Below are 23,180 nucleotides of genomic sequence, written 5' to 3'. Positions count from 1 at the left end.
AATTATAAAGAAAAACAATGATAGGAAAAACCAGGATGGTGGAAATTAGCAAAGAAAGTTATGTATTTAAGCAAAATTAATGTGTGAAACGCCAAAGCAAAAAAGCCATCATCATCAGTATCGGTGTAATTTTCAAATTAAATCAGGATGCCTTTTCTAAATACACCTCAGACATAACCATCTACTTCTTCCTCTGTGAATCCACTCTCAACAGCTGCTTGAATACTCTTCATCTCTTCTGGAGCAGCTTCAGGAAGAATAGCCAGCAGCTCTTTATCGATCTTCTCCAGTCTTGCGTTGGTCTTCCTTTCAAAGTCATCCTTATTTTTCAGGACGAGACGCAAAATGCCTTTTTGAGCTTCATCACAGGAGTTCTGCAGCTGCAGACGTTCCAGTAGAAATTCTGGCTTTTCCTTATCCATGGTCAAAAGTTTCCCCAGTGAGCTGACCCGATCCATCAGATACTTCCCAGAGACGTCAGTGTAGGTTGCTGAGATCATGTGGACGAGGCTGGCGATGTTCGTGGCCTGAAAGGCTTGATTGTAGAGCAGATCTTTGGAGAAGAGCTTTGAGTTGTAGGAGAGAGATTGAGTCTTCTCAGATGTGGAAATGAAATCCTCTAAAGTTCTGGTCAGACTGGTTTTCACAATGTTGGACACCATCTGAAAGAAACGCACCATCTTTTCCCACTGCTCCTTCACCCTCCCCATCGCATCCATTCCTTTTACCAGCATCTTTATGGTGGTGTTGAAGTCTATCTCCTTGACTTGACAGTTTCTCATGGTGATCAGGATTTCAGTCAGTTCCTTTTGGTTCTTCTCCATGTTCTCCACACTCTTCTCATAGGATCCTCTGGTTTCCTTCAACTGAGCTCGGCTCTGTTCTATGCGGAATCTGGCGTTCTCCGATGCCCTTTCTGAAGCACTTTTCTTCTCAGATTTACTCTCCTCTTTAAACATCATTGGTGGTTTTGGAGCCAGAGATGGAGATTTTGTAACATCTTTGCTCTTGGAGTCAAAAGCTCGAGCTGAATCAGTCAGTTTTCTGATTTTCTGGATCAGCTGCTTTGTTGTAGCTTCTTCACATTTCCCCTCTGGTGCATATATTGCCAGTTCATCACAGATGGCAATGGCCTCTTCACATATTTCTTGAGCACGCTTCTTTGGGTTACATTCTGGGATTTCTTCTAAACTGCTGTTGATTCTTATGAAGTGCCCCTTCACAAAATCTGTATTGGGAGTTTTCTTCTTCTGGTCATACAGACTCTTCCAGTCAATGGTAGTATCATGCACAAACTGCTGAAACATCTCAGCACAAGTCAGGATTGCTGCAGACTTGCTGTAGATGTTTATTTTATCCACTTCATCTGCAGATGCGATGTTACCACCTGTTATATCCTTGTAGGTCTCTGAAATAGTTTTTGTAGCATTGCACATTTTGACCACTGGCTGAGTCACAACAGATGTCAGTCCTGTTACTACAGCTGACATACTTTCAGTGACAGCTGCAACAAGCTCCATAGCCACCATGTCCCATCCACTGGGTAGGGAATCCATTGCTGCTTTGTAGCTCTCTTGTGCTTTCTTCATTTCCTCTTCCATGGTTTTAGCTGCCTTCTCAGAGCGTTTAACAGCTTCTTCTGATGATTGTTTTCTGATTTTGCTCTCCTCCAGTGTGTTTTTTACCTTTTCTAACTCTTCTCCATAAAAGTGCTCAGCATTAACACACGCCTCCAGCAGCTCCTGGATAATATTGATGACATCAGTGAAACGCTTCTCTGTTGATGCAGCCAGATCAAGACACTCATCTGCAATGACACGAATGTTCTCCAGCTGATCAGGAAGATGAGCTTTAACAACTTCATCATTTCCCTGGAACAGAATCTTTACAGCGGTCTTCATGTAGTCTGGGACCGTCATGGTGTGGAGACGAATCTGATCCATGTTCTTGTGGGCTTCATTAAAAGCCCACCAGCCAGAGTTACACACTTGCATGAGACAGGCGCGGAATGAGTCTGGGTATCTGATGTGCTTGTAGCCGTCCTTGGGTGGGTTTTTGTTGATGGAGAAATCTGTTTTGGAGGAGATGAAGACCAGCTCTCCCAGTATGGCTATAGAGAGCGGTGCAGGAGTCAGGTATTCCTCCCAGTTGGCGTAGGGCTGCATGATGAGCTTAGTTTGGTTTCTCATCTCTTCAGCTTTGGTAAGACTTTGAGTGGTCTTTGCAATTTGGGAATCCATTTCCTTCCTGTTCATTAAACAAGAGACAAACAAGCACAAAGAGGAAAATGTTTTTAAGACATTAAAATAATAATTTAAGATATCAGGACATGCATTTTCCAAATCAATTCTAAAGATTGAATGGCATTTTATTAACATATAATTGCATGAATGAGAAGTGTACAGTGCTTCATCGTATATTTTTTAATTGTTTAAAAATGTAATAACAAGGATAAAGATGCTGAAATTCCTCTTGATTCCTTTTTTTGTTTAAAAATATTATGGGCTGTAGAGGGAGAAATATGCAATATTATACAATATGCAAATCTTTCTTTTTCAAACATTGCTGGTACACATTTCAATGATTTTCTTATGCTTTTGTTACATTGGCATTGGCGTTTGGCATTGTTTCGGACATGGTGCAGGCCAAAGCTCTCTGGCTGTGTTGCGGAGCTTTTCAAACTTCACCAATCCCTTCATTACAAGTGGAAGTAGGGGAGATGCCTTTGAATCTTAGGAGGTTAAAGCTCTCTCTAGCATATTGGGTAAACCTACGAGGGCATGGAAATACTCAACCTACAAAACAGGTGCTGGAAGATTGCTGGGAATATGGGAGTATTGTAAGTGGAAGTTTTGCATGGACTAGCAATAAAGCGGCAGATGACATGGGAATTAGTGTTATTCCTTGGAATAAGTCTGTTATCAGAATATTCAACAGTATCTAGACATTATGTATAATGCAGCTATACTAATATACAAACCAGATTCCAAAAAAGTTGTGACACTAAACAAATTGTGAATCAAAACTGAATGCAATGATTTGGAGATGGCAAGTGTCAATATTTTATTCAGAATAGAACACAAATCACAGATCAAAAGTTTAAACTGAGAGAATGTATCAATTTGAGGGAAAAATATGTTTTAAAATTTCATGGCGTCAACAAATCCCAAAAAAGTTGGGACAAGGCCATTTTCACCATGTGTGGCATCCCCCCCTTCTTCTTACAAAACTCAACAGACGTCTGGGGACGGAGGAGACCAGTTTCTCAAGTTTAGAAATAGGAATTCTCTTCCATTCATGTCTAATACAGGCCTCAAACTGTTCAAGCGTCTTGGGCCTTCTGTGTCACACCTTCATCTTTATGATGCGCCAAATGCTCTCTATAGGTGAAAGATCTGGTCTGCGGGCTGGCCATTTCAGTACCCAGATCCTTCTCCTATGTAGCCATGATGTGATTGCTGCAGAATGTGGTCTGGCATAATCTTGTTGAAAAATGCAGGGTCTTCCCTGAAAGAGATGATGTCTAGATGGGAGCATATGTTGTTCTAGAACCTGAACATAGTTCTCTGCATTTATGGTGCCTTTCCAGACATGCAAGCAGTGATGCAGGCTTCTGAACAGAGCGTTGATTACAACTTGGGTTATCCTTGTCCTCTCTGGTCCGGATGACATGGCGTCCCAGTGTTCCATAAAGAACTTCAAATCGTGACTCATCTGATCACAGAACAGTCTTCCATTTTGCCACACTCCATTTTAAATGACCCCTGGCCAAGTGCAAACGCCTGAGCTTGTGGAGCTTGCATAGAAATGGCTTCCTCTTTGCACTGTAGCGTTTTAGCTGGCAACGGCGGATGGCACGATGGATTGTGTTCACTGACAATGCTTTCTGGAAGTAATCTTAAGCCCATTCTGTTATTTCCTCGACAGTGGCATTCCTGTTTGAGGTGCAGTGACCTTTAAGGGCCCGCAGATCACGAGCAACCAGTAGAGTTTTACGGCCTTGACCCTTATGCATAGCGATTGTTCCAGATTCTCTGAATCTTTTGGTGATGTTATGCACGGTTGATGATAATAACTTAAAAGTCTTTTCTATTTTACGCTGGGTAACACCATCTTTCTGCGCAACAATGGTGGAATTGGTGACCCTCTTGCCATCTTGGCTTCTGAGAGACACTGTCAGTTGACCTAATTAGTGTTAATTGATCTTCCAGCTGTTCCTGCAATTTCCTTTTTCGAGCCACTTATTGCTACTTATCCCAACTTTTTTAGGATTTGTTGACACTGTAAAATATTGATTTAACATATTTTTCCTTTAAAATGTTACATTTACTCAGATTCAACGTTTGATCTGTCATCTATGTTCTATTGCAAATAAAATATTGACATTTGCCATCTCCATATCATTGCATTCAGTTTTTATCCACAATTTGTTTAGTGTCCCAACTTTTTTGGAATCCGTTTTTTAGGTTTACAGTGTATTTCTTAATAATTGACAACTTTAAGAACGATGTAACTTTAAGAACACCAATTTTGTGCATGTATTACAAAAGCCTTTTAAGTTAACTAATAAGAGATTTGTATTTGAATTGCTAACATGACAATAAAAAAAATCTAAACAACAAAAATATTGTTACAATTTCTTCCTATTGCATATCATACCTAAAGAAAGTTATTAATATTTTTTAATTGAATCGTATGCACTGTTATGTATAAGATAATAGTAGAATATAATCAGACAATTTTTTACTATAATGTTTTACTATAACTGATTCCTTATGATCGATCTACATACCTATAGAGGTACAAATAAACAAGCCCCCTATATAATCTTGTATAACTTCATATTGTTATAGAATGTTCATATATACTAGATATTGTTATAGACCCTATATATATTAACCATCAGTATTGCCTTTTATATACTTGCAAAGTGTGTATTTAAGAACAGGATAGGAGTCATATGACACAGGCACAAGGTCATCTCCCAGTTTAGGCCTCACACCCTAGACATGCACAACAGGAAACCCAACTTTAGGATTAGCAGGGATCTAAGGAGCCAGGACCCTCAGCTAATGTGAAAAACTGGAAAGTATATTGTGAGCACTCACAATACTAGGAAATGTACTGAAGAACGCTTACGTATACAATTCTGAAGAACGCTTACGTATGCAATTGTGTAGGATTTGTGTATGTTAAAGTGACTTCATACTGGGAGGAGTCGAAGAGAATAGAGTTCTTTTAATACGACTGTAAAATGTAAGAGATTCAGAGTCTGTCCCTGGAAGCTGAGGCTTCAGGGTAGGCTCTCCAGGAGCCTCCTGTTAATAAACTTTTTTTTGTTTTGAGAGAATCTACGACTCCTGGTGAACCTTCATAAACCGCAGTATATGGATAATTATTTTGGTTTTGTATGCAACAGCACTAAAAAAAGATTTTTTTACATATATACGTCTGCATATATATATATAGACATATATATATATAGACATTTACACTAATTCTGTCCTGGAACATATTAACATCTGTGTGGACAGAGTGACATCACAAAAAACAATAATAACTTTCCCTAACCAGAAGCCCTGGATGAACAGAGAGGTTCGCCTCCTGCTCAAAGCTAGAGATGCTGCCTTCAGGTCTGGAGACCGGGAGGCTTAAAGCTCTGCCAGAGCTAACCTATGGACAAGCACTGCTATAAACAGAGGATTGAGGAGTACTTCAGCTCGTCTGACCCCCGGCAAATGTGGCAAGGCATACAAACCTTGACTGACTTCAAACCACCCAGAACTGTTCCACTCACCAATTGTGCCTCACTCTCTGACGAGCTAAACCACTTCTATGCTCGTTTTGATCATGGGAACAAGGTGGTATCATCAAAAACCGATCCTCCAACCCACGATCACCCACTCACACCCTCCACCTTGGACGTTCATCACACGCTGAGTAGAGTTATCTAATGTTATATCTAATATCACATATCTAATGTTACTAGAACAGCTTTTCTACACCTACGTAACATCGCCAAGCTAAGAAATGCCCTATCACTGCATGACACAGAAAAACTAGTCCATGCCTTCATTACCTCAAGGCTAGATTATTGTAATGCGCTACTGTCTGGATGTTCCTGCCGTAACGTAAATAAACTTCAGTTAGTTCAAAATGCTGCAGCCAGGGTCCTTACTAAAACTAGAAATTTGACCATATTGGTCCAGTCCTGTCAGCACTGCACTGGCTTCCAGTCAAATTCCGCATAGACTATAAAATTCTCCTGTTAACGTATAAAGCCCTACACGGGCTCGCTCCTGAGTATTTACGAGACCTCATCTCCTATTATGAACCACCGCGATTACTTAGATCTCAGGGTGCTGGTTTCTTAGTAGTTCCTAAAATTCAGAGGAGCTCTGCAGGAGGAAGAGCTTTCTCTTATAAAGCGCCTCAACTCTGGAATAACCTCCCCGAATATGTTCGGGACTCAGACACAGTCTCAATCTTTAAGTCTAGACTGAAAACTTACTTGTTTAGTTTAGCTTTTGGTAATTAATGTTTTTTCCTTTAGATAAGGCTGCAGATTCAGGGGTTCATGGACAGAGGAAATTGTGGGTAAACCGAGATGCTGGTGCTGTTGTTCTCCCACTGCACACGGTCACTCAGGTTTGTGGACGGTGGAGTGGGTGGATACCAGTGTTTCAGGGAGCCTCCATGTCTATGTTACCTTCTGGCTCTCTGCCTTTAGTTAGGCTGTTTTATTCAGATCTGCCAGAGTCATTAGCCACACTCTGATATTGTTTTATATTCTCCGTTTTACATAAATCCTGTCAAAACTAACTCCATCTCTCTGCCTTCCTCCGAGTTACTGACTGCCCACCTGTCTGACCCGATACCGATGTTGGACCCTCAGGCTCTCGCGTCTCCTGTCCGGCCAGACTGATGGAGTTTCTGAAGTCAGCTCTTCTCCACCACCACCACAGATCAGCTGCTCATCGTCCATCTTATTCTCCACTACTGATTACATCCAAGCCAATTAGTGGCGCTATTACACTCCTGAATATATAAAACCTATGTGGATGTATAAAAGTTAAATAATAAATTTTAATTTAAAAGCCGTTTGACCAGTGGTAGGATGGTCCCCCCTCAAATGTCAGTCTTGGTCCTCCCAAGGTTTCTTCCTCCTCCTGCAGCTCTGAGGGAGTTTTTCCTTGCCTCTGCGCTCACTGGGGGTTCTGTATTCTGTATTTTCTATGTTTAATGTTTTGCCTGATTCTTTGTCCTGTAATCATGTTTCTGTAAAGCTGCTTTGTGCCAACACCTGTTGTAAAAAGCGCTATACAAATAAATTTGATTTGATTTGAGTTAATGCACGGAAAGCAGCCGGTCCTGATGGTGTACCTGGCTGGTTGCTAAGAGCTTGTGCTGAGGATCTGCTGTTTTTGCACACATTTTCAATCTGTCGCTGGCCCAGGCATCTGTCCCAACCATCTTCAAGACTGCCACCATTGTGCCAGTGCCAAAGCACTCAACTGCTTCAGCCCTGAATGACTTCCGTCCTGTTGCACTCACCCCAATCATCTCCAAGTGTTTAGAAAGAACTTTCTCACTTGAAAACCTACCTGGCTGCTACCCTGGACCCACATCAGTTCGCCTACCGCAGCAACAGGTCAACTGAATATGCCATTTCCACAGTGCAGCATTCAACACAGTGATCCCTTCCAAGCTGATCTCCAAACTCAGTCATCTGGGCATCAGCACATCACTGTGTAACTGGATTTCAGACTTCCTGACTGATAGACCCCAGTCTGTTAAGTTAGACAACCTCTCCTCCTCACTCATCACCCTGAGCACTGGTGTTTCACAAGGTTGTGTACCGAGCCCAATCCTCTACTCCCTGTTCACCCACGATTGCATACCGGTTTATGGTTCTAACACCATAGTCAAGTTTGCAGATGACACCACAGTGATAGGCCTGATCAGAGACAACGATGAGGCGGCCTACAGGGATGAGGTACAGAACTTGTCTTCATGGTGCCAAGACAACAACCTGGAGCTTAACACCCAGAAAACCAAGGAGATCATCATGGACTTCAGGAGGTCTAGAAGCCTGGCCCACTCCCCCATCTACAAATAATGAGTAATCTAAATGTCATTTTTTTAAGAGTAAGGGCAGCGCCATTTTATCCCAGCGCTGAAAGTGACTCACGAGATTGGTTCTCAAACGCCTCACTACTATAATCTATGAGAATACCGTAATTTAGCTCCTCAATAGATAATAAAATCCAAACCAAAACTCAATGCAGAGCGGGGGGGGGGGGGGGGGGGGGGGGGTGCACTTTTGTATTGTCCCTATGTGTAGTAATACTGGGAGTGGTGAAATTTAATAGTGTGAGGAATGAGAAATATTTACTTTCACTTTCATACCTTCAGCGCAGCACTGAAGCGCGAGAATCCTCCGGTTAGCTGCAATGCTAGGGGTTAGGAGCGAGCACTTTCTAGACCAGGACTATGTGAAGGAGAGGGGTTTGAGTCAGGAGCATTAGCGCCGGATAAATAAGCTGCAGTCCGAGGCTTTTTTCCTCCGTTTTTAATTTTTCCTCTGATCAGCTGAGATGTACAGACCGTCCGACTGAGGGTAGTTACTATGAGAGCAGCAGCTGTAGCCGCACGGAACCAGCCAAACAACACGCTCACCAAGCAGAGCAGCGAGAGGTACCGTTACCGAAAGTCTAGATAAAACGACAATTTAAAGAGAACATAGCTAGCGCTAGCTACTTAGCTAGCTATCTTATTATAGCTAGCCAACGCTAGCTAACTAGCTAACACTAACTAGATTAAGCTAAGTACCCAGTAAGCTTTTTAACTTCTAAACTGAACGGTTTATCAACCAAACAGCGCCTGGGTGTTTCAATATCCACTTAAATCATGTTCGTTTCATTCAGTCTTAATGAACTCTGGACTTTACATGTTAAATAGCTAAATGTATATAAACTAGCTGGTTAACTGGATGGTAGTACCTGCTGTGGTCGCGCTGCAGGGTTCTGCACGGCTTCACGTAGAGAGAGAATAAACACTCCCATAACGTCTCTCTCTCAGGAAAGCATCTGAAAAGTCCTGCTCAGGTTTATACAGGAAAGATCTCTGAGTAAATGCTCCATGATAGCCTGGTTCAGCTTCATCTTCATCCATAATCTCCACAAACAATAAGCTCTTTTCCTCTAGCTATATGCCTGGGATCTTAAACCAACCAACCTCGTGACGTCCCCAGTGCCGCATGGGCAACATGGCGGCGCCCTAGCTCAAACATAACAAAAATAAATCTATTATAATTTAGTGTGTAAACATTTTATATTAAAAATTCCCCCCCAAATAAATTCCATTATATTTAATCCCTTAGAAAACTTGTACAAACTGAAATGTTTCATGTCCCCTTTAAACTGTATTTCTGCTACCTGCACATCCATATTGCATTTATATAAGATACTTCTGTAGATCTTATTATATATTTGTATATTTATATATTTATTCTATGTATATATACTTATATCTATGCACTTTATGTAAATAACACTGTATATTGCACTTCTGGTTGGATGCTAACTGCATTTCATTGGCTCTGTACTTGTACACTGCATAATGACAAAGTTGAATCTAATCTAATATATATATATATATATATATATATATATATATATATATATATTGGTAATTGGAAAAAGTTATTTATTAAAATATTTTTCTTATGATATAATAACAAAACAGCTAATGATTATACAGTGCTAATGTTAACTTATTTATGGTTAAGATGAAACCCTTGAAATATAAAAAAAATACTAAAAGTACTTAGCGGTGGCAAAATATTTTAGGAAATGCACCCTTATCTTTAGCTTTATATGTAATTAAATTTAATATTTAAATAATATTTGAACAAAAAATATTTGAGGCAGCATTATATATTTTGTGAGTAATTTTGATTTAATCAGTTTGATGCAAGATTAGGTTTTCTGCCTAGATTTTCAATGTTTGTCTACTCAATCTGTATTTGAGATGAAACCTTTCAGTAAACCACTGTAAAATTATAAAATTGTAAGGAATAAATAAGATAAGGTAATGACAAAGGGCTAAAGTGATGATTGATATTAAGATTTTTTTTTTTTTTTTTACTTTGACTGAAATCTAAAATTTAGCAAGTTAACCTACAGCCGAGTGAAGGATGTGAAGTGTTGAGTAAATTTTAATTTAAATTGTCCTAATGAAAAACTACTGTTAAAAATGTTGTCATAAATGTAATATGTTTTTGACAGTACCTTCGAGGTAGATTACTAGGTGTCAGAGAACATCCATTCTCCGATGGGTGGAAAAAAGGTCTCAACGTCATTTACTTCCAATTTATAGAAAGCATGTACGTAGAGGATCAACAATTATCAGTGATCAATGGAGGGCTTATATAGGTGCTCTTCATAATGCAGGTTACACATATTTTCGTGTGAACCACAAGAGATGGTTTGTTGATCCTCAGAGTGGTGGTCATACACAACATTTGGAAAGAGCTTGGGGTATCTACAAAGGCCAGATCTGGAGACTACGAGGAAACAGAACTGAAAAACTGTTAAAGGAGCACCTGTCAGTTATTGAGTGGACCTACTGGCTAGGAAAGAACCACCGTGATGGTCCTCTTGGGCGTCTCCTTAAAGACATACGCCAGTATTTTCCAGTGTAGGCAACCATTTCAAAATGTTTAAAACAAAGCAGACTATATAAAACTATATACAGTACTGTACAGATGTTTTAGGCACCTGTGGGAATTTCAGTAAAGAAAAATCTTATCTGTGAAGTACAGTCATATGAAAAAGTTTGGGCACCCCTATTAATCTTAATCATTTTAGTTCTAAATATTTGGGTGTTTGCAACAGCCATTTCAGTTTGATATATCTAATAACTGATGGACACAGTAATATTTCAGGATTGAAATGAGGTTTATTGTACTAACAGAAAATGTGCAATATGCATCAAACCAAAATTTGACCGGTGCAAAAGTATGGGCACCCTTATTATTTTATTGATTTGAAAACTCCTAACTACTTTTTACTGACTTACTGAAGCACAAAATTGGTTTGGTAACCTCATTGAGCTTTGAACTTCATAGCCAGGAGTATCCAATCATGAGAAAAGGTATTTAAGGGGGGCAAATGCAAGTTGTTCTCCTATTTGAATCTCCGCTGAAGAGCGGCATCATGGGCTCATCAAAACAATTCTCAAATGATCTAAAAACAAAGATTGTTCAACATTGTATGCTTTTGCACACCTCGGGCGACTCTGTTTGTGGCGTGCTTGCAGAAATGGCTTCTTTCGCATCACTCTCCCATACAGCTTCTCCTTATGCAAAGTGCGCTGTATTGTTGACCTGCCACTTCTGGGCTTAACAAGAACTGTCCCTGTGGTTTTCCATTTCCTTACTATGTTCCTCACAGTGGAAACTGACAGGTTAAATCTCTGAGACAACTTTTTGTATCCTTCCCCTGAACAACTATGTTGAACAATCTTTGTTTTTACATTATTTGAGAGTTGTTTTGATGAGCCCATGATGCCACTCTTCAGAGGAGATTCAAATAGGAGAACAACTTGCATTTGCTCCCCTTAAATACCTTTTCTCTTGATTGGATACACCTGGCTATGAAGTTCAAAGCTCAATGAGGTTACCAAACCAATTTTGTGCTTCAGTAAGTCAGTAAAAAGTAGTTAGGTGTTACTTTTGCACCGGTCAAATTTTGGTTTAATGCATATTGCACATTTTCTGTTAGTACAATAAACCTCATTTCAATCCTGAAATATTACTGTGTCCATCAGTTATTAGATATATCAAACTGAAATGGCTGTTGCAAACACCCAAATATTTAGAACTAAAAATGATTAAGATTAATAGGGGTGCCCAAACTTTTTCATATGACTGTATGCTTCTAATTTGTAAAGCACTTTAAATGACCATTGTGTATGAAAGGTGCTATATAAATAAACTTGCATCACAGACACCCTTTAAAGCACTTGTTTAAGAGTTAAAGTTAAAAATGATGTTATTTATATTGTTATTTGTTCATCTATTTATCTATTTCATTATATAGGCTGCATAAAACCCTATAGAATATAATTAATTTTAATTTTGTCAAATAATAAAAATGTTTTAATCAAAACAGAAATCATATACCTTCCTACCTTGATCTTTCAGGACTTCAGTGAAGGTGTGGATGAAGTTCTCTCAGCTCTTCTGGTCTGAAATATGAAGAATGAAAGTATAATGTAGTCCTGCCGGGTATTTATAGCCCATAAAGTAAGACTGCCCAGCCCCCGGGCGAGCTGTGCTGCTGTATTTAAAGAAGTAACACTTTCAGTTTCATTACTGCTGATCATTTTTGCTGAGCTAGAAGAACAGGAACAGATCAAGCACTAAATGGAGGTAAGATGTAAAATTTTTACACTTTGATAGGACAACTGTTATTTTCTGCTACGTCTATAGTGAGCATTTTTAGATCCTACATCCTGATTTAAAAATGAACTTTTCAACTCTATTGTTTATGGATTTTTTTTTCTATTCACTCACTAGACCAAAATTTTTATGAAATCAAATGATTAAATACAATTATTAGACATCTGAGAGCATATGTGACACTTTTTGCAATCAGAATTAACAGTTTTATTAAGAGACTGAGAAAACACAGGGGCTTTCCAAAAAGAGCTCCATGTGAAAAAAAGTGAATATTGAGCTTGTAATATATGTAGAAACATTTTAAATGTCATCTTTTCCATTTATTATATACATAATTGAGATAGTCATTTTTAATTAATTAGACCATTGGAGCCATTCACTAAATGTGTCAAAGTAATGTTTGAATAAACATTAACCTTCTTTTTCTTTTTCTGTCAGATTAACATGAGCCAGAAATCTTCTACTACGTAAGTTGAAAAATAGACACACAAACATAGTAATTAATATTTTACATTAAAATAAAAACTGACTCCTTAAAATAAACACCTCAATTACTCCTATCTTTTTGTTAGTGATGGACCCGATGCCATTCGGACACACATTCTGATACAACAGCTATTCCTACATTGATATTATTTAATTCACTTTGGTTTATTTAACAATGTTTTTTTTTATCTACTATTATTATTGTATGTGTTTTTTTTTGTTTTGGCTGGAATAGACCTTTACATCTTATTTGATGAGCATGAAACACAAATATACAGAATACAGAACATACAGAATAACATTTTCTATAAATATATTGGCTGGTAATTAATTATAATGTTTCTGGAGCGAGAGCATGTGCAAGAGTCGGCTCCTTGTCTGTTTTCTAGAGTGAGATCCTGATGCTCTTTCTTGGTTAATTTGTACAACACTACCATTCTTTCACCTATTGGCACATTGAATTTACCCACTTTACGAGTAGCTGCATTTCCAGACTAAAAAATCTTTAAACAATCAACACTTTAATGAAGCCACAATTACTGAATAATCATATTGAATGACTTCAGTATTGGTACTAGATGTAGGATGGGATGGGCCCCATCTCTAGTTTTTGTCTGAATGTACAGTTCACTTCTTTTACACTGCTTTCTTTCTTTTCCTCTTTTAGTGTTTTGGTGAAGAATTCAATTAAGAAAGTTGTGGATCCTTTAAAAGATGGACTCCAGTCCATCAACAGAGTCTATGAGGCTCTCATTGATGGAGATGTAGATTCTTTTAGTGGACAGTGTAGAAATTACAGCTTTATCAGAGAGCAGATTGTTGAGACTAAACAAAGTCTGCAGAAATCAAAACTGGCAGCAAATTCAGGGCTGGAGAGTCTGGATAAAAACATTGAGATCCTCACAAGAGACGAGGGAAGATTTGAACAAGAGAATAGATCTACACAACAGGACTTAGACAACCTGAAAACAGAGCAGGAGTCTAATAATAAACTACTGAAACAGTCTGAAGAGTCTGTGGAGGTGGCCAGATCACATCTCAGATCAGCAAGGGACACGCTTCAGACACAAGAACAGAGACAACGTACTGCTGAGATTGTGACGAATGTGGGAGCAGGACTGCTCCTTATACCAGTTGTTGGATGGATTGCTGGTAAGAACCACACGTCTCATAAAGATGTACTAAACTTGTACTGGTTTATTAATCTTTGGATAATCTTACACCATCAAGTTTATTCTCCTTACAGGTTCTGCCATGGTTATTGGTGGAACAGTAGGACTGGTTAAAGCTTCAGATGCTGTAGAAGTTGCTGAAGAAGAGAAGAGACGGTCTGAGTCTGAAGTGGACCGGTACAGAAGTAGAGTGTCTGAATACAACTCCAAGATTTCCCAGACTAAGAGAAACATCAGTCAGAAAAATGAAGAGATAGAGCAGATCCGTAAAAAGATCCAGATGGTAAAGGAGCAGAGAGCTGCTGTAGCTGAGTTTCAGAGCAATGTGAGAAAAGCCGTCCACATTCTGAGCATTCTGAGTGGGAGGGTTAGTGTGGTCGAGTGTCAGACTCGCAGATTCATCCATCTGGAGCCGGTGATGAAGGTGATGGAGAATCTGATGAAGGCAGCAGGAGATATTGGGGGGAGTCAGCTCCTCTCAGATGAAGATGTACCAAGACTCCTCAATAAAATGAGGGAGAAACACAGAAAACTGGCAGCGATCTGCAATTCATCCAACAATCCTGAAGATGAGCTTTACTACTGGGACTATGGGGGGCAAATGCTACAAATATAAAATGAAAATGTTTGTCTTTGAAATATTAGAGTCTTTTCATTTTGAAAATTTAAATAAAAACGCCACCTACTGCTGATTTACTATTTATTTTCACTTTGTCTTTTCATGTTGTACAATAAAAATGTATTTTATTGTATATATATATATATATATATATATATATATATATATATATATATATATATATATACATACTCCTGGGAGCCTGAAAACAAAACTCTCAAATGACCTGAAAACAAAGATTGTTCAACCTCAAAAAGCTTTTCCACTGTGAGGAGCACTGTAAAAATGATGTGCTAGTGCAATGTTTTTGTAAGTTTGTTTTTAAGTGTAACCCTCAAATCATTTTTGGTAAAAATCTTAAACTGACATTATTTAATAATACGCTTGCAAAAATGTTTTACTATGTTTTTATGTAAAAACAACACATTTTTTTGGGTTATTTTTTAACCAAAAATCTAATACTGACATTACTTAATAAAGGTTGATCAAATGTTGCACCATATTTGTAAGGGCTGGTGGCCGACTGAAGCATCCCCTGGGGCATAATAATAATAATTATAATTATTATTATTATTATTATTTCCCTTTTTCTTGGGTTTACCTGCTTTGAGATCTACTGTTCTGTAACTGGGTTCATCAACTCTCTGGGCTGCTACCTACCTGTAGCACTCCATCCCATTACAATGTTCTTACGTAGTAAAAGTTTTTTGTCCATATTTCTAAAAAAAACTGACTGTACTAAAAACATGTCACTTCACACTAAATGTAAGCCTTTTTAGACCTCCTAAATATTGTAAGATAAACATGAACAGGTTGAGCAGTTAAACATTAATTATTTAAAAGCAGTTTACTAAAAAGTCTTAGATAATTTCAATGAACTTCATTTATTATTTTAACATCTTTGAAAAACAAACACTGTATTTTTTTCCTATTGACTCCCTGAATTAGGTGACAAAAACATGAAAAGAAATCCTCATGTGTTCTGCCCTGGTCCAAGCTGCTATTCAGCTGAACCGACCCTGGCCCACTCAGCGGCGTCACTAATGCAGTGTTAGCATAACGGCATGCAACTCAAACTACACAGATGCCTCACACACTTAAAATAAACAGTCACTGTGCTTGTTCTACGTTTCTTAGGCATTCATGCAGAGGAACAAGTACAATGTTCTGGAATGATCATCTCAGTCCCCAGACCTGAATATTATTATAAATCTGTGGTGTGATTTAAAGCAGGATGTTCAGAAACCATCAAACGTGACTGAACTGGAGATGTTTTGTAAAGAAGAATAAACCAAAATACCTTCAACCAGAAGCCAGACTCTCATTGGAAGCTATAGGAAGTGTTTAGAGGCTGTTATTTCTGGAGGAGGATCTACTAAATATTGATGTAATTTTTCTGTTGTGTTGCCCAAATGTATGCATCTGCCTAATTTTGTTTAAATAATTGTTGCACACACTTTCTGTAAATCTTATAACTTTATTTCACTTCTAAAATATCACTGTGTTCATCTGCTATATGATATATTTAACTGAAATTGCTGATGCAAACAACCAATGATTTATAAAGGAATATCATGAAATTTATCAGGGTTGCCCAAACTTTTTAAACCACTATACATCTGAATTTCTGACTTATTTGTTCTTAATTAAGGAGTTTGTTAATTTTCAGTCAGACTTTACTTTACTTTTACTGTAAATGTCTTGAAGTGAGGAAACCCTGGCCCCCACCTCTCCTCATTGATTTCTCCTTAATCCCTTTTAGACAAATGGCTAATTTAGTCAATATACTGGTGGTTTACAGAGCACTTATTCAGCTCTCTGAGGGGTAAAGCTGATCCAAAGCACATGGTAGATCAATAAGTGAGGAAAGCTGAAACTGAGAGTGTATTTCTGGCGGTTGTCTTGCACTAAGTGATTCTTAGTTGTTTTTTTTTTATTCCATTATCAGTTCATTGTTCCCTGAAAGCATGTGATGTGCTGAGTGAATACAGCAATTATGCCATGCAGGGCCTAGACCATCAGCAATTACCATTAACTTAAAAGGCAGGGAGCAAAAATGTACTCACGACAACAGACAAAAAACATTTGTCCAATGGATTTGCTTGATTTAAACATAATTTCTTCTGTCCTAGTGCCTTCTGTCATCAGAATGTATGCGCATAAACATATATTCATGGGTGCCATTTTTTCCCCCAGGAAATTACATGTAGAAATGTGCACACAACATCCTATGATATATATCATAATTTTTCTTTATAAATAATTGGTTGTTCGGATTAGCAATTACAGTTAAATATTTCATATAGCAGATGAACACAGTGATATTTGATAAGCAGATCCGTGAACAGATCCAGAAGGTAAAGGAGCAGAGAGCTGATGTAGGGGAGTTTTAGAGCAATGTGAGAAAAGCCGTTCACATTCTGAGCATTCTGATTGGGAGCACCGATGTTGTTGAATGTCAGACTTGCAGGTTTATCGTCTTGGAGCCGGTGATGGAGAATCTGATGGAGGCAGCAGGAGATATTGGGGGGAGTCAGCTCCTCTCAGATGAAGATGTACCAAAACCCCTTAATACGATGAGAGAGAACAACAAAAAAACTTGACCTACATACACAAATTATGAGATATTAAGATGGCCAATTGCAAGTTTTTCTCCTCTTTGCATCTTCTCTAAAAAGTGGCAACATGGTAGCCCTAAAACCAAATCTCAAATGACCTGAAAACAAAGATTGTTTAACATCAAGGTTTGGAGGAAGGATTCAAAAAGCTTTCTCAGAGATTTCAGCTGTCAGTTTCCACTGTGAGGAGCATAGACTGTAAAAATGATGTGCTAGTGCAATGTTTTTGGTAAAAATCCTAAACTGACATTATTTAATAAGATGCTTGCAAATGTAATGCCAGACAGATAGGAGTGATGCTTGCCGAGTAAGCAGTAATGACAGGTTTATTTACAAGATGGATTACAGGAATTAACAGCCAGATAACAGGATAAACAACACTCTCACCGAATACAGGAGTCGTAGTAGGTTAAACAGTCCAAGATCCAAAACCAGAAAGACAGTCCAACGATACAACAAATCTGATAAGGGCAGTGACGAAAGGAAAAACTGTAATAAAGAAGAATAGGTCATAACAAAAGGCAGACAGAATAATGCAGGGAAAAAATGCTTAGTACGCAACAAAAGTCGACAATACCTCGCAAAGAGTAAACGCAAACAGAAACTTTATATACAGGATGTAAATTACACTAAACTGGAACTTCCTAGAATGCAGGTGACTATGAACGGGGGAGCCGAAGGACGAGGACGACACAAAGGAACCGCCCCTCTCCGCCCCGACGGATGAAAGGACCCGAAGCGGGGGTAGGCTGGACAGGAGCCCTGGACCAGTGACGACCCCTCCTGGAGCCGCAACAGGAACTGAGAGACCGGGTAGTAGCAGACCCATAGCAACTACCCCTTCCAGGGTCATGAGGCCTCCTCCTACGGCGACCCCTAGGACATGGTGTTGGACGGGACGGATGAGAACGGTGAAACTCCTCCACCAATAAGGGGTCCAGAACATCAGCTGCTGGAACCCAGCTTCTCTCCTCCTTCTCTTCCTGGTAGCCCTCCCAATCCACCAGGAACTTCAGGGCTCCCCTTCTACTTCTGGAGTCCAACAGGCGTTCCACCGCATAGACAGGTCCACCGTCCATGAGCACGGGCAGAGGAGGCAGCACCCTCATGCGAGGTTTCGTCCAGCGGACCAGGGATAAACGGCTTGAGTGGACAAACATGAAAAGAAAAAAGGCAGTCTTCCACTATGGAGATCCAACTTAGTAAAGACAGAGGCCCCACGCAACTAAGGCTACAGGTACTAATGGGAGAGGATACGGATAAGTTTTGGTAACAGCATTAAGTTGTCTGTAATCAATACAGGGTCGAAGACCACCGTCTTTCTTTTTTACAAGAAAGAAGCATGCAGCAACTGGAGAAGTGGAATAATAACCCTGAGCCAAAGCCTCCTGCACATACTCTTCCATAGCTTGCTCCTCAGTCTGTGTTCAGGGATAAATGTGAGATTTAGGAGGTATCTGATTATCAATGAGAGCAATGGCACAGTCGTAAGGACGATGTTGTGGGAGTTGAGTAGCACGAGATTTACTGAAGACTTCAACAAGATCAGAGTACTCGGGGGAATATGTGAAAGAGACTCAGGCTCTGGACTTTCTACTGTGGTAGACTGGACCTTCAATTTAGGAGTAATGATGCAATGTTCGTGACAAAATGGAGACCAAGATATTATTATTTTATTATTTGACCAGGAAATTAATGGGTTATGTTTTCTCAACCACGGGAGACCTAAGATAACAAAATCGTCTGTGTCAGTCATTACAAATTACCGGATCTCCTCAAAGTTCAGAGCGCTAACGTTCATCTTGACTGGGATGGTGGTGTGGGAAATGGCTCCCTGTCCAACAGGTTTCCCATCCACCGCTGACAGTTTCACATGATTTTCCAGACGTTCCAATGGAATCAGGAGTTGTCTGGCCAGCTGTTCATTTATAAAGTTGCCCTCGGCACCGTAGTCAATTAGTGCTGGAAAAACAAAAGGAGAAGCAGACTGGCAGAGCAGAACAATAGAAATGAAAAATGACTTGGATATCATGTCAGAACAGAGACTGCTTACGCCTTTAGCACGTGGAGAGGATTCCACATGCTTTCCTGAGTATGTAGCAGGTGGCTCGTATGGATGGTTTGGGTTGCCATTGGGACCATCGGAGAGCCCACCATGGGACAAGCCAGTAGTGTTAGATCTTTTTGGTACTCCAGAGGGGCGAATCTGACATTCACGTAGCATATGACCAACAGGTTGAGCAGTTAAACATTAATTATTTAAAAGCAGTTTACTAAAAAGTCTTAGATAATTTCAATGAACTTCATTTATTATTTTAACATCTTTGAAAAACAAACACTGTATTTTTTTCCTATTGACTCCCTGAATTAGGTGACAAAAACATGAAAAGAAATCCTCATGTGTTCTGCCCTGGTCCAAGCTGCTATTCAGCTGAACCGACCCTGGCCCACTCAGCGGCGTCACTAATGCAGTGTTAGCATAACGGCATGCAACTCAAACTACACAGATGCCTCACACACTTAAAATAAACAGTCACTGTGCTTGTTCTACGTTTCTTAGGCATTCATGCAGAGGAACAAGTACAATGTTCTGGAATGATCATCTCAGTCCCCAGACCTGAATATTATTATAAATCTGTGGTGTGATTTAAAGCAGGATGTTCAGAAACCATCAAACGTGACTGAACTGGAGATGTTTTGTAAAGAAGAATGAACCAAAATACCTTCAACCAGAAGCCAGACTCTCATTGGAAGCTATAGGAAGTGTTTAGAGGCTGTTATTTCTGGAGGAGGATCTACTAAATATTGATGTATTTTTTCTGTTGTGTTGCCCAAATGTATGCATCTGCCTAATTTTGTTTAAATAATTGTTGCACACACTTTCTGTAAATCTTATAACTTTATTTCACTTCTAAAATAGCACTGTGTTCATCTGCTATATGATATATTTAACTGAAATTGCTGATGCAAACAACCAATGATTTATAAAGGAATATCATGAAATTTATCAGGGTTGCCCAAACTTTTTAAACCACTATACATCTGAATTTCTGACTTATTTGTTCTTAATTAATGAGTTTGTTAATTTTCAGTCAGACTTTACTTTACTTTTACTGTAAATGTCTTGAAGTGAGGAAACCATGGCCCCCACCTCTCCTCATTGATTTCTCCTTAATCCCTTTTAGACAAATGGCTAATTTAGTCAATATACTGGTGGTTTACAGAGCACTTATTCAGCTCTCTGAGGGGTAAAGCTGATCCAAAGCACATGGTAGATCAATAAGTGAGGAAAGCTGAAACTGAGAGTGTATTTCTGGCGGTTGTCTTGCACTAAGTGATTCTTAGTTGTTTTTTTTTATTCCATTATCAGTTCATTGTTCCCTGAAAGCATGTGATGTGCTGAGTGAATACAGCAATTATGCCATGCAGGGCCTAGACCATCAGCAATTACCATTAACTTAAAAGGCAGGGTGCAAAAATGTACTCACGACAACAGACAAAAAACATTTGTCCAATGGATTTGCTTGATTTAAACATAATTTATTCTGTCCTAGTGCCTTCTGTCATCAGAATGTATGCGCATAAACATATATTCATGGGTGCCATTTTTTTCCCCCAGGAAATTACATGTAGAAATGTGCACACAACATCATATGATATATATCATAATTTTTCTTTATAAATAATTGGTTGTTCGGATTAGCAATTACAGTTAAATATTTCATATAGCAGATGAACACAGTGATATTTGATAAGCAGATCCGTGAACAGATCCAGAAGGTAAAGGAGCAGAGAGCTGCTGTAGGGGAGTTTTAGAGCAATGTGAGAAAAGCCGTTCACATTCTGAGCATTCTGATTGGGAGCACCGATGTTGTTGAATGTCAGACTTGCAGGTTTATCGTCTTGGAGCCGGTGATGGAGAATCTGATGGAGGCAGCAGGAGATATTGGGGGGAGTCAGCTCCTCTCAGATGAAGATGTACCAAAACCCCTTAATACGATGAGAGAGAACAACAAAAAAACTTGACCTACATACACAAATTATGAGATATTAGTTTTTCTCCTCGTTGCATCTTCTCTAAAAAGTGGCAACATGGTAGCCCTAAAACCAAATCTCAAATGACCTGAAAACAAAGATTGTTTAACATCAAGGTTTGGAGGAAGGATACAAAAAGCTTTCTCAGAGATTTCAGCTGTCAGTTTCCACTGTGAGGAGCATAGACTGTAAAAATGATGTGCTAGTGCAATGTTTTTGGTAAAAATCCTAAACTGACATTATTTAATAAGACGCTTGCAAATGTAATGCCAGACAGATAGGAGTGATGCTTGCCGAGTAAGCAGTAATGACAGGTTTATTTACAAGATGGATTACAGGAATTAACAGCCAGATAACAGGATAAACAACACTCTCACCGAATACAGGAGTCGTAGTAGGTTAAACAGTCCAAGATCCAAAACCAGAAAGACAGTCCAACGATACAACAAATCTGATAAGGGCAGAGACGAAAGGAAAAACTGTAATAAAGAAGAATAGGTCATAACAAAAGGCAGACAGAATAATGCAGGGGAAAAATGCTTAGTACGCAACAAAAGTCGACAATACCTCGCAAAGAGTAAACGCAAACAGAAACTTTATATAAAGGATGTAAATTACACTAAACTGGAACTTCCTAGAATGCAGGTGACTATGAACGGGGGAGCCGAAGGACGAGGACGACACAAAGGAACCGCCCCTCTCCGCCCCGACGGATGAAAGGACCCGAAGCGGGGGTAGGCTGGACAGGAGCCCTGGACCAGTGACGACCCCTCCTGGAGCCGCGACAGGAACCGAGAGACCGGGTAGTAGCAGACCCATAGCAACTACCCCTTCCAGGGTCATGAGGCCTCCTCCTACGGCGACCCCTAGGACATGGTGTTGGACGGGACGGATGAGAACGGTGAAACTCCTCCACCAATAAGGGGTCCAGAACATCAGCTGCTGGAACCCAGCTTCTCTCCTCAGGTCTGTAGCCCTCCCAATCCACCAGGAACTTCAGGGCTCCCCTTCTACTTCTGGAGTCCAACAGGCGTTCCACCGCGTAGACAGGTCCACCGTCCATGAGCACGGGCAGAGGAGGCAGCACCCTCATGCGAGGTTTCGTCCAGCGGACCAGGGATAAACGGCTTGAGTGGACAAACATGAAAATAAAAAAGGCAGTCTTCCACTATGGAGATCCAACTTAGTAAAGACAGAGGCCCCACGCAACTAAGGCTACAGGTACTAATGGGAGAGGATACGGATAAGTTTTGGTAACAGCATTAAGTTGTCTGTAATCAATACAGGGTCGAAGACCACCGTCTTTCTTTTTTACAAGAAAGAAGCATGCACCAACTGGAAGTTCCATTGGGCTCTGGACTCAGGCTCTGGACTTTCTACTGTGGTAGACTGGACCTTCAATTTAGGAGTAATGATCCAATGTTCAGAAAGACAGTCCATCAATACAACAAATCTGAGGGCAAAAACGAAATGCAAAAACCAAAATACAGAAAAATAGGTCATAACAAAAAGGCAGACAGAATAATGCAGGGAAAAACGCTCAGTACGCAACAAAAGTCGACAATACCTCGCAAAGTATTAATGCAAACAGAAACCTTATATACAGGATCTAAATTACTTTCAACGGAACTTCCTAGAACACAGGGGACTCTGATCAGGGGAGCATAACGTGATTGGGTGAAGTTGAGCGGCTGACAGGGACGTCATCGCCAGTGGGTTTTTGGGAAATGGAGTTTGAGAGTGTGGAAGGAGAGCACTGTGGCGTGACAATTTATTTGTAATGA

At 39.6% G+C, this 23,180-nt stretch overlaps 1 long non-coding RNA gene and 1 pseudogene across 1 annotated transcript; one reads left to right on the top strand and one right to left on the bottom strand.

Moving 5' to 3' along the window:
• Window positions 1–419: 419 nt before the first annotated feature.
• Window positions 420–12,271, bottom strand: LOC103041114 (uncharacterized; annotated as a pseudogene).
• A 49-nt stretch (window positions 12,272–12,320) lies between these two features.
• On the top strand, window positions 12,321–13,748 carry LOC125797541 (uncharacterized). The gene is made up of 3 exons (XR_007436372.1): window positions 12,321–12,436; window positions 12,905–12,933; window positions 13,620–13,748. It is a non-coding gene; the product is annotated as an uncharacterized LOC125797541 (long non-coding RNA).
• The last annotated feature ends 9,432 nt before the right edge of the window (window positions 13,749–23,180 follow it).

Source organism: Astyanax mexicanus, unplaced genomic scaffold (genome assembly GCF_023375975.1).
Source record: "Astyanax mexicanus isolate ESR-SI-001 unplaced genomic scaffold, AstMex3_surface scaffold_48, whole genome shotgun sequence".
NCBI lineage: Eukaryota > Metazoa > Chordata > Actinopteri > Characiformes > Acestrorhamphidae > Astyanax > Astyanax mexicanus.
Note: the sequence above shows the minus strand (reverse complement) of the source record. Positions and strands in the feature narration are given on the sequence as shown.